The following is a 12,500-nucleotide window of genomic DNA, read 5'->3' as shown; positions in this document are numbered from 1 at the left end:
GAGCCCGGTTCGGCGCCCTGCCGTCCTGGCAGGTGCTGGGTAGACCTGTTGCCCTCGGCCGGCCTTTGTACCTGACGGCCGAATGCTGGGTAGACCTGTTGCCCTCGGCCTGCCGTTTTACCGGCCGGCCTAATGCTGAGTAGACCTGTTGCCCTCTGCCGGCCGTGTTACCGGCCGGCCTAATGCTGGGTAGACCTGTTGCCCTCGGCCGGCCTTTGGACGTGGCGGCCTAATGCTGGGTAGACCTGTTGCCCTCGGCCGGCCTTTGTACCTGACGGCCGAATGCTGGGTAGACCTGTTGCCCTCTGCCGGCCGGCCTAATGCTGGGTAGACCTGTTGCCCTCGGCCGGCCTTTGGACGTGGCGGCCGAATGCTGGGTAGACCTGTTGCCCTCGGCCGGCCTTTGTACGTGGCGGCCGAATGCTGGGTAGACCTGTTGCCCTCGGCCGGCCTTTGGACGTGGCGGCCTAATGCTGGTTAGACCTGTTGCCCTCGGCCGGCCTTTGTACCTGACGGCCGAATGCTGGGTAGACCTGTTGCCCTCGGCCTGCCGTTTTACCGGCCGGCCTAATGCTGAGTAGACCTGTTGCCCTCTGCCGGCCGTGTTACCGGCCGGCCTAATGCTGGGTAGACCTGTTGCCCTCGGCCGGCCTTTGGACGTGGCGGCCGAATGCTGGGTAGACCTGTTGCCCTCGGCCGGCCTTTGTACCTGACGGCCGAATGCTGGGTAGACCTGTTGCCCTCTGCCGGCCGGCCTAATGCTGGGTAGACCTGTTGCCCTCGGCCGGCCTTTGGACGTGGCGGCCTAATGCTGGGTAGACCTGTTGCCCTCGGCCGGCCTTTGGACGTGGCGGCCGAATGCTGGGTAGACCTGTTGCCCTCGGCCGGCCTTTGTACCTGACGGCCGAATGCTGGGTAGACCTGTTGCCCTCGGCCTGCCGTTTTACCGGCCGGCCTAATGCTGAGTAGACCTGTTGCCCTCTGCCGGCCGTGTTACCGGCCGGCCTAATGCTGGGTAGACCTGTTGCCCTCGGCCGGCCTTTGGACGTGGCGGCCTAATGCTGGGTAGACCTGTTGCCCTCGGCCGGCCTTTGTACCTGACGGCCGAATGCTGGGTAGACCTGTTGCCCTCTGCCGGCCGGCCTAATGCTGGGTAGACCTGTTGCCCTCGGCCGGCCTTTGGACGTGGCGGCCGAATGCTGGGTAGACCTGTTGCCCTCGGCCGGCCTTTGGACGTGGCGGCCGAATGCTGGGTAGACCTGTTGCCCTCGGCCGGCCTTTGGACGTGGCGGCCTAATGCTGGTTAGACCTGTTGCCCTCGGCCGGCCTTTGTACCTGACGGCCGAATGCTGGGTAGACCTGTTGCCCTCGGCCTGCCGTTTTACCGGCCGGCCTAATGCTGAGTAGACCTGTTGCCCTCTGCCGGCCGTGTTACCGGCCGGCCTAATGCTGGGTAGACCTGTTGCCCTCGGCCGGCCTTTGGACGTGGCGGCCTAATGCTGGGTAGACCTGTTGCCCTCGGCCGGCCTTTGTACCTGACGGCCGAATGCTGGGTAGACCTGTTGCCCTCTGCCGGCCGGCCTAATGCTGGGTAGACCTGTTGCCCTCGGCCGGCCTTTGGACGTGGCGGCCTAATGCTGGGTAGACCTGTTGCCCTCGGCCGGCCTTTGGACGTGGCGGCCGAATGCTGGGTAGACCTGTTGCCCTCGGCCGGCCTTTGGACGTGGCGGCCTAATGCTGGGTAGACCTGTTGCCCTCGGCCGGCCTTTGGACGTGGCGGCCGAATGCTGGGTAGACCTGTTGCCCTCGGCCGGCCTTTGGACGTGGCGGCCTAATGCTGGGTAGACCTGTTGCCCTCGGCCGGCCTTTGGACGTGGCGGCCTAATGCTGGGTAGACCTGTTGCCCTCGGCCGGCCGTGTTACCGGCCGGCCTAATGCTGGGTAGACCTGTTGCCCTCGGCCGGCCTTTGGACGTGGCGGCCGAATGCTGGGTAGACCTGTTGCCCTCGGCCGGCCTTTGGACGTGGCGGCCGAATGCTGGGTAGACCTGTTGCCCTCGGCCGGCCTTTGGACGTGGCGGCCGAATGCTGGGTAGACCTGTTGCCCTCGGCCGGCCTTTGGACGTGGCGGCCTAATGCTGGGTAGACCTGTTGCCCTCGGCCGGCCGTGTTACCGGCCGGCCTAATGCTGGGTAGACCTGTTGCCCTCGGCCGGCCTTTGGACGTGGCGGCCGAATGCTGGGTAGACCTGTTGCCCTCGGCCGGCCTTTGGACGTGGCGGCCTAATGCTGGGTAGACCTGTTGCCCTCGGCCGGCCTTTGGACGTGGCGGCCGAATGCTGGGTAGACCTGTTGCCCTCGGCCGGCAGTGTTACCGGCCGGCCTAATGCTGGGTAGACCTGTTGCCCTCGGCCCGCCGTGTTACCGGCCAGCCGAATGCTGGGTAGACCTGTTGCCCTCGGCCGGCCTTTGTACGTGGTGGCCGAATGCTGGGTAGACCTGTTGCCCTCGGCCGGCCTTTGGACGTGGCGGCCTAATGCTGGGTAGACCTGTTGCCCTCGGCCGGCCTTTGGACGTGGCGGCCTAATGCTGGGTAGACCTGTTGCCCTCGGCCGGCCTTTGTACCTGACGGCCGAATGCTGGGTAGACCTGTTGCCCTCGGCCGGCCGTGTTACCGGCCAGCCGAATGCTGGGTAGACCTGTTGCCCTCGGCCGGCCTTTGTACCTGACGGCCGAATGCTGGGTAGACCTGTTGCCCTCGGCCGGCCGTCTTTCCGGCTGGCCTAATGCTGGGTAGACCTGTTGCCCTCGGCCGGCCCTGGTACCGGCCGGCATAATGCTGGGTAGACCTGTTGCCCTCGGCCGGTCTTTGTCTCTGGCCACCCGCGGCGTGGTAGTCCTGTTACCGTCGGCCGGCCTTGCAGCCCGGCCGCCGCGCGATGGCGCCCCGTCTCTTCCATCGGACGCGCGGCCCCCTTGTCGTCTCTGCAGCGGCGAGCACGCCTTCGGCGGTCGGCCTGCACGTCCGGCATGACCGCGGGCACTGGCAGCCCAGCAGGCAGCCCTGCTCTCGCGTCTTCTTCCCCCCGGCGAAAGGCGGGGCGTGAAGGCGGGCGACTTTCGGTCCCAGCCGTGCCCAGGTGTCCCTGCCGGCTCCGTGCGCCAGCATCCACTGGCGAGCTCCGCCGGCCTCTTCCCCAGCCGCGGCCCCTGTCCGCTCCGCCGTCATGGTGCCGGCACCCCACTTCCCCAAGCGCTCCCCGACAGGAGCAGGCAGCGTTGTCGCGCCCCCTCCCCGTGCTCGAATGGACCGCGGCCCTGCTCCGGGCTTCATTTCTGCAGCGCGCTCGCTCGCTCGCTCGCTCGCTCGCGCGCTCCCTCCCTCCCCCCCCCCTCCCCCCTCCCCCCGGCCGCCCACCCGCCGCGCTGCCGCCCTGCCGCAGGCTTGAGCGGCGCCGGGGCGGAGGAGGAAGGAACGCCACCAAAGCAAAAGGCTCCGAGAAAGCTGAACAGAGAGCTTCTTTGACCAGGGACAGACGGCGCCAATCATCCCGCCGCCATCCCTGCTTGTGCACCAGGCTCTCCGCCTGCCGACCTCGGCATCAGCCTCCCGCCGCCGCCGTGTAAACTGCCCGGTGGGACCGTGGGCGGGGGCAGGAAGAGGCTGAAAGTGCTGCCAGGGAGGCTGATGGCGGAGGGCGGGGTCGCCCCCAACCGACAATGGGCAGGGCCCGAGGCAGTCTGAAAGCGCTGCCAGGGAGGCTGATGGCGGAGGGCGGGGTCGCCCCCAACCGACAATGGGCAGGGCCCGAGGCAGTCTGAAAGCGCTGCCAGGGAGGCTGAGGGCGGGGGGCGGGGCGCCCCCAACCGACAATGGGCAGGGCCCGAGGCAGTCTGAAAGCGCTGCCAGGGAGGCTGAGGGCGGGGGGCGGGGCGCCCCCAGCCGACAATGGGCAGGGGCCCGAGAGAGTCTGAAAGCGCTGCCAGGGAGGCTGACGGCGGGGGGCAGGGCGCCCCCAGCCGACAATGGGCAGGGGCGGGGAAAGTCTGAAAGCGCTGCATGGGAGGTTGATGGCGGAGGGCGGGCTCGCCCCCAGCGTTAATGGGTGGCTGCGGAAGACGGGGCAGGGACAGGGAGAGGGCAGGCGGCTTCGTGCCGGCCCCGGGCGCCTCGACAGCGAGCCCTCACGGCCCCCCAAACCCGCGCCGAGGCCCCAAGAGCTCTGCAGACCTTCCGCGGAAGAACCGGCCCGAAAGCGGCCACCCGCTTGCCGACGGCGGCGCCGGTCGCCTCGATGCAGCCGCCTCCGTGGGGCGGGAAGGGGCAGGGCGAGTTGTGCCAGGGCGCGGCGGCTTTGGGCCGAGTTTCGCTGCACGTACGTGCTTCCCCTGGCTGTGCTGCGGCCCGTGAGGTTCTGTTTTGTGGTGGGGGGGGGCTCTGTAGGTAGGGTCTCTGGGGGACGGGGGAGGAGGCGTGGGGTAGGGAGGACGCCGTTTGGGGGGGTCAGTGTGTCAGCAGGGCGAGAACCGGGCACAGGCCCTCCGTCAGCTCGGCTGTGGGCCCAAAGGGATCACAAATAAGATTTGGCAAGAGTTTTGTTTTCCGGAAAAGATTTTCTTTCCGAGTAAATAGAAGAGGCAATCATTCAAAAAAGGCAAAGAGGAAATGAAACAAATCAAATCAAATCAAAACAAAACAAAACAAAACGAAATAAAATAAAATAATAAAATGAAATGAAAAGAAATGAAATGAAATGAAATGATGAAATAAAATGTTGTCGAAAATATGTCTTGGTCTTGAAATCGATTCTGCCGGGCGGGGCAAGGCTGCTGGAGCACTTGGGCTCCGGAGCGTTAAGAGGCTGTGGGGTTTCCCCGGCTCCGAGATGGTACAAGGATGCCTCGTCTACCCGGATCCGCGAAACGTGGCCCGTCCCGCGGCGGCCAGGTCGACGCGGCTCCGGGGCCGGTGGCGTGGGACCGCCGTCGCCGGCGAAGGCGCAGCGGCGGCGGCCGTGGCCGCGACGACCAGGTCTACACGACTCCGGGAAACTTGGCCGGTCCCGCGGCGGCCAGGTCTACTGGGCTCCGGGATGGGCGGCCGCCGTGGCCGCGGCGACCAGGTCTACCCGCCTCCGGGACCGGCGGCGTGGGTCCGCCGTCGAGGGCGAGGGCGCTGCGACGGCCGCGGCGACCGGGTCTACCTAGCTCCGGTGCGACCCGGGCTGCGTGCAGCATGGCGAAGGTAGACCTGTGGTCCGCATCACGGCGTGGGCAGACCTGGTGTCCGCAGCATGGAGCGGGTAGACATGTTGTCCGCCGCATGGAGTGGGTAGACCTGTTGTCCGCGTAATGGAGTAGTTAGACCTGGTGTCCGCAGCTTGGAGTGGGTAGACCTGTTGTCCGCAGCAAGCCGTGGGTAGACCTGGTGTCCGCAGCATGCCCTGGGTAGACCTGGTGTCCGCAGCTTGGTAGACCTGTTGCCCGTTTCATGGCTGGGTAGACCTGGTGTCCGCAGCAAGCCGTGGGTAGACCTGGTGTCCGCAGCTTGGTAGACCTGTTGCCCGTTTCATGGCTGGGTAGACCTGTTGTCCGCAGCATTGAGTTGGTAGACCTGGTGTCCGCAGCATGCCCTGGGTAGACCTGGTGTCCGCAGCTTGGTAGACCTGTTGCCCGTTTCATGGCTGGGTAGACCTGTTGTCCGCAGCATTGAGTGGGTAGACCTGGTGTCCGCAGCATGCCCTGGGTAGACCTGGTGTCCGCAGCTTGGTAGACCTGTTGCCCGTTTCATGGCTGGGTAGACCTGGTGTCCGCAGCAAGCCGTGAGTAGACCTGTTGCCCGTTTCATGGCTGGGTAGACCTGGTGTCCGCAGCATGCCCTGGGTAGACCTGGTGTCCGCAGCTTGGTAGACCTGTTGCCCGTTTCATGGCTGGGTAGACCTGTTGTCCGCAGCAAGCCGTGGGTAGACCTGGTGTCCGCAGCTTGGTAGACCTGTTGCCCGTTTCATGGCTGGGTAGACCTGGTGTCCGCAGCTTGGTAGACCTGTTGCCCGTTTCATGGCTGGGTAGACCTGGTGTCCGCAGCAAGCCGTGAGTAGACCTGTTGCCCGTTTCATGGCTGGGTAGACCTGGTGTCCGCAGCATGCCCTGGGTAGACCTGGTGTCCGCAGCTTGGTAGACCTGTTGCCCGTTTCATGGCTGGGTAGACCTGTTGTCCGCAGCAAGCCGTGAGTAGACCTGTTGCCCGTTTCATGGCTGGGTAGACCTGTTGTCCGCAGCATGCCCTGGGTAGACCTGGTGTCCGCAGCTTGGTAGACCTGTTGCCCGTTTCATGGCTGGGTAGACCTGGTGTCCGCAGCATTGAGTTGGTAGACCTGGTGTCCGCTACATACCCTGGGTAGACCTGGTGTCCGCAGCTTGGTAGACCTGTTGCCCGTTTCATGGCTGGGTAGACCTGGTGTCCGCAGCATTGAGTTGGTAGACCTGGTGTCCGCAGCATGCCCTGGGTAGACCTGTTGTCCGCAGCTTGGTAGACCTGTTGCCCGATTCATGGCTGGGTAGACCTGGTGTCCGCAGCAAGCCGTGAGTAGACCTGTTGCCCGTTTCATGGCTGGGTAGACCTGGTGTCCGCAGCATGCCCTGGGTAGACCTGGTGTCCGCAGCTTGGTAGACCTGTTGCCCGTTTCATGGCTGGGTAGACCTGGTGTCCGCAGCAAGCCGTGAGTAGACCTGTTGCCCGTTTCATGGCTGGGTAGACCTGGTGTCCGCAGCATGCCCTGGGTAGACCTGGTGTCCGCAGCTTGGTAGACCTGTTGCCCGTTTCATGGCTGGGTAGACCTGGTGTCCGCAGCATGCCCTGGGTAGACCTGGTGTCCGCAGCTTGGTAGACCTGTTGCCCGTTTCATGGCTGGGTAGACCTGGTGTCCGCAGCATTGAGTTGGTAGACCTGGTGTCCGCAGCAAGCCGTGGGTAGACCTGGTGTCCGCAGCTTGGTAGACCTGTTGCCCGTTTCATGGCTGGGTAGACCTGTTGTCCGCAGCATTGAGTTGGTAGACCTGTTGCCCGTTTCATGGCTGGGTAGACCTGGTGTCCGCAGCTTGGTAGACCTGTTGCCCGTTTCATGGCTGGGTAGACTTGGTGTCCGCAGCAAGCCGTGAGTAGACCTGGTGCCCGTTTCATGGCTGGGTAGACCTGGTGTCCGCAGCAAGCCGTGGGTAGACCTGGTGTCCGCAGCTTGGTAGACCTGTTGCCCGATTCATGGCTGGGTAGACCTGTTGTCCGCAGCATTGAGTGGGTAGACCTGGTGTCCGCAGCATGCCCTGGGTAGACCTGGTGTCCGCAGCTTGGTAGACCTGTTGCCCGTTTCATGGCTGGGTAGACCTGGTGTCCGCAGCAAGCCGTGGGTAGACCTGGTGTCCGCAGCATGCCCTGGGTAGACCTGGTGTCCGCAGCTTGGTAGACCTGTTGCCCGATTCATGCCTGGGTAGACCTGTTGTCCGCAGCAAGCCGTGGGTAGACCTGGTGTCCGCAGCATGCCCTGGGTAGACCTGGTGTCCGCAGCTTGGTAGACCTGTTGCCCGTTTCATGGCTGGGTAGACCTGGTGTCCGCAGCAAGCCGTGAGTAGACCTGTTGCCCGTTTCATGGCTGGGTAGACCTGGTGTCCGCAGCATGCCCTGGGTAGACCTGGTGTCCGCAGCTTGGTAGACCTGTTGCCCGTTTCATGGCTGGGTAGACCTGGTGTCCGCAGCAAGCCGTGAGTAGACCTGTTGCCCGTTTCATGGCTGGGTAGACCTGGTGTCCGCAGCATGCCCTGGGTAGACCTGGTGTCCGCAGCTTGGTAGACCTGTTGCCCGTTTCATGGCTGGGTAGACCTGTTGTCCGCAGCAAGCCGTGGGTAGACCTGGTGTCCGGAGCTTGGTAGACCTGTTGCCCGATTCATGCCTGGGTAGACCTGTTGTCCGCAGCATTGAGTGGGTAGACCTGGTGTCCGCAGCATGCCCTGGGTAGACCTGGTGTCCGCAGCTTGGTAGACCTGTTGCCCGTTTCATGGCTGGGTAGACCTGTTGTCCGCAGCAAGCCGTGAGTAGACCTGTTGCCCGTTTCATGGCTGGGTAGACCTGGTGTCCGCAGCATGCCCTGGGTAGACCTGGTGTCCGCAGCTTGGTAGACCTGTTGCCCGTTTCATGGCTGGGTAGACCTGTTGTCCGCAGCAAGCCGTGGGTAGACCTGGTGTCCGGAGCTTGGTAGACCTGTTGCCCGATTCATGCCTGGGTAGACCTGTTGTCCGCAGCATTGAGTGGGTAGACCTGGTGTCCGCAGCATGCCCTGGGTAGACCTGTTGTCCGCAGCTTGGTAGACCTGTTGCCCGTTTCATGGCTGGGTAGACCTGTTGTCCGCAGCAAGCCGTGAGTAGACCTGTTGCCCGTTTCATGGCTGGGTAGACCTGTTGTCCGCAGCATGCCCTGGGTAGACCTGGTGTCCGCAGCTTGGTAGACCTGTTGCCCGTTTCATGGCTGGGTAGACCTGGTGTCCGCAGCAAGCCGTGGGTAGACCTGGTGTCCGCAGCATGCCCTGGGTAGACCTGGTGTCCGCAGCTTGGTAGACCTGTTGCCCGTTTCATGGCTGGGTAGACCTGTTGTCCGCAGCAAGCCGTGGGTAGACCTGGTGTCCGGAGCTTGGTAGACCTGTTGCCCGATTCATGCCTGGGTAGACCTGTTGTCCGCAGCATTGAGTGGGTAGACCTGGTGTCCGCAGCATGCCCTGGGTAGACCTGGTGTCCGCAGCTTGGTAGACCTGTTGCCCGTTTCATGGCTGGGTAGACCTGGTGTCCGCAGCAAGCCGTGAGTAGACCTGTTGCCCGTTTCATGGCTGGGTAGACCTGGTGTCCGCAGCATGCCCTGGGTAGACCTGGTGTCCGCAGCTTGGTAGACCTGTTGCCCGTTTCATGGCTGGGTAGACCTGTTGTCCGCAGCAAGCCGTGGGTAGACCTGGTGTCCGGAGCTTGGTAGACCTGTTGCCCGATTCATGCCTGGGTAGACCTGTTGTCCGCAGCATTGAGTGGGTAGACCTGGTGTCCGCAGCATGCCCTGGGTAGACCTGTTGTCCGCAGCTTGGTAGACCTGTTGCCCGTTTCATGGCTGGGTAGACCTGGTGTCCGCAGCAAGCCGTGAGTAGACCTGTTGCCCGTTTCATGGCTGGGTAGACCTGGTGTCCGCAGCATGCCCTGGGTAGACCTGGTGTCCGCAGCTTGGTAGACCTGTTGCCCGTTTCATGGCTGGGTAGACCTGGTGTCCGCAGCAAGCCGTGGGTAGACCTGGTGTCCGCAGCATGCCCTGGGTAGACCTGGTGTCCGCAGCTTGGTAGACCTGTTGCCCGTTTCATGGCTGGGTAGACCTGGTGTCCGCAGCAAGCCGTGGGTAGACCTGGTGTCCGCAGCATGCCCTGGGTAGACCTGGTGTCCGCAGCTTGGTAGACCTGTTGCCCGTTTCATGGCTGGGTAGACCTGGTGTCCGCAGCAAGCCGTGGGTAGACCTGGTGTCCGGAGCTTGGTAGACCTGTTGCCCGATTCATGCCTGGGTAGACCTGTTGTCCGCAGCATTGAGTGGGTAGACCTGGTGTCCGCAGCATGCCCTGGGTAGACCTGGTGTCCGCAGCTTGGTAGACCTGTTGCCCGTTTCATGGCTGGGTAGACCTGTTGTCCGCAGCAAGCCGTGGGTAGACCTGGTGTCCGGAGCTTGGTAGACCTGTTGCCCGATTCATGCCTGGGTAGACCTGTTGTCCGCAGCATTGAGTGGGTAGACCTGGTGTCCGCAGCATGCCCTGGGTAGACCTGTTGTCCGCAGCTTGGTAGACCTGTTGCCCGTTTCATGGCTGGGTAGACCTGTTGTCCGCAGCAAGCCGTGAGTAGACCTGTTGCCCGTTTCATGGCTGGGTAGACCTGGTGTCCGCAGCATGCCCTGGGTAGACCTGGTGTCCGCAGCTTGGTAGACCTGTTGCCCGTTTCATGGCTGGGTAGACCTGTTGTCCGCAGCAAGCCGTGGGTAGACCTGGTGTCCGCAGCATGCCCTGGGTAGACCTGGTGTCCGCAGCTTGGTAGACCTGTTGCCCGTTTCATGGCTGGGTAGACCTGGTGTCCGCAGCAAGCCGTGGGTAGACCTGGTGTCCGCAGCATGCCCTGGGTAGACCTGGTGTCCGCAGCTTGGTAGACCTGTTGCCCGTTTCATGGCTGGGTAGACCTGTTGTCCGCAGCAAGCCGTGGGTAGACCTGGTGTCCGCAGCATGCCCTGGGTAGACCTGGTGTCCGCAGCTTGGTAGACCTGTTGCCCGTTTCATGCCCTGGGTAGACCTGTTGTCCGCAGCTGGGTAGACCTGTTGTCCGCAGCAAGCCGTGGGTAGACCTGGTGTCCGCAGCATGCCCTGGGTAGACCTGGTGTCCGCAGCTTGGTAGACCTGTTGCCCGTTTCATGGCTGGGTAGACCTGGTGTCCGCAGCAAGCCGTGGGTAGACCTGGTGTCCGCAGCATGCCCTGGGTAGACCTGGTGTCCGCAGCTTGGTAGACCTGTTGCCCGTTTCATGGCTGGGTAGACCTGGTGTCCGCAGCAAGCCGTGGGTAGACCTGGTGTCCGCAGCATGCCCTGGGTAGACCTGGTGTCCGCAGCTTGGTAGACCTGTTGCCCGTTTCATGGCTGGGTAGACCTGGTGTCCGCAGCAAGCCGTGGGTAGACCTGGTGTCCGGAGCTTGGTAGACCTGTTGCCCGATTCATGCCTGGGTAGACCTGTTGTCCGCAGCATTGAGTGGGTAGACCTGGTGTCCGCAGCATGCCCTGGGTAGACCTGTTGTCCGCAGCTTGGTAGACCTGTTGCCCGTTTCATGGCTGGGTAGACCTGTTGTCCGCAGCAAGCCGTGGGTAGACCTGGTGTCCGGAGCTTGGTAGACCTGTTGCCCGATTCATGCCTGGGTAGACCTGTTGTCCGCAGCATTGAGTGGGTAGACCTGGTGTCCGCAGCATGCCCTGGGTAGACCTGTTGTCCGCAGCTTGGTAGACCTGTTGCCCGTTTCATGGCTGGGTAGACCTGTTGTCCGCAGCAAGCCGTGAGTAGACCTGTTGCCCGTTTCATGGCTGGGTAGACCTGGTGTCCGCAGCATGCCCTGGGTAGACCTGGTGTCCGCAGCTTGGTAGACCTGTTGCCCGTTTCATGGCTGGGTAGACCTGTTGTCCGCAGCATTGAGTGGGTAGACCTGGTGTCCGCAGCATGCCCTGGGTAGACCTGGTGTCCGCAGCTTGGTAGACCTGTTGCCCGTTTCATGGCTGGGTAGACCTGGTGTCCGCAGCAAGCCGTGGGTAGACCTGGTGTCCGCAGCATGCCCTGGGTAGACCTGGTGTCCGCAGCTTGGTAGACCTGTTGCCCGTTTCATGGCTGGGTAGACCTGTTGTCCGCAGCAAGCCGTGGGTAGACCTGGTGTCCGCAGCATGCCCTGGGTAGACCTGGTGTCCGCAGCTTGGTAGACCTGTTGCCCGTTTCATGCCCTGGGTAGACCTGTTGTCCGCAGCTGGGTAGACCTGTTGTCCGCAGCAAGCCGTGGGTAGACCTGGTGTCCGCAGCATGCCCTGGGTAGACCTGGTGTCCGCAGCTTGGTAGACCTGTTGCCCGTTTCATGGCTGGGTAGACCTGTTGTCCGCAGCAAGCCGTCGGTAGACCTGTTGCCCGTTTCATGGCTGGTAGACCTGTTGTCCGCCGCCGGCCTGGAAGTACTCCAAGGGGTCGCTGTTTCTCGCTGCCTCCGGCTATGTCATCGTAGAAGGCGGCGTGCGCCACTGCGCCCCCTCGGTCACGTACATCGGTTCTCTTTCCGGCCTCCGCCGCTTCGGGCCCATCTGTCCGTATTATGGGAACGAGGTGACGGGCCGTATCCCCACAGGCTGTTGCCGTGCCTGTGTCCGTGGCGGAGAAGGGCGGACGCGCGTGCGGTCGCCAGGGCCAGAAGAACACCGCCGATGTCGGGGCGAGTCGCGTGGCTTCGTCCGGCTTCCCGTCTTACCCAGTTCGACTGGGACAGGTTAGCCCAGAGAGAGAGACCGATGCGATCCGAGAGCCGCTCCCCGGCCCAGGCGAGGCTGCGTGCTCAGTCGGGGGAGAAGCGAGAAAGCCCCCAGAGAGACCGATGCGATCCGAGAGCCGCTCCCCGGCCCAGGCCGAGGCTGCGTGTTCAGTCCGGGGGAGAAGCGAGAAAGCCCCCAGAGAGAGCGATGCGATCCGAGAGCCACCGCGCTCCCCCGGCCCAGGCGAGGCTGCGTTGTTCCAGGCGGGGGAGAAGCGAGAAAAAGGCCCAGAGAGAGGGCGAGAAAGCCGCGAGTGTGTCCCGCTCCGGCCCGGCTGCTGCCGGTTTCGTGACAACGGGGAGCCGGGCGCCTGCTCGCTCCCCCGGGGATGGTGGCGGGCGAGGCGGCGGCGCCTCGCCCCTTTTCTGCCCGGCCTTAAGCCGGGGCCCCGCCCGCTCGC

The sequence above is a fragment of the Sturnus vulgaris genome, unplaced genomic scaffold, assembly GCF_052056855.1.
Source record: "Sturnus vulgaris isolate bStuVul1 unplaced genomic scaffold, bStuVul1.hap1 Scaffold_179, whole genome shotgun sequence".
NCBI lineage: Eukaryota > Metazoa > Chordata > Aves > Passeriformes > Sturnidae > Sturnus > Sturnus vulgaris.
Note: the sequence above shows the minus strand (reverse complement) of the source record.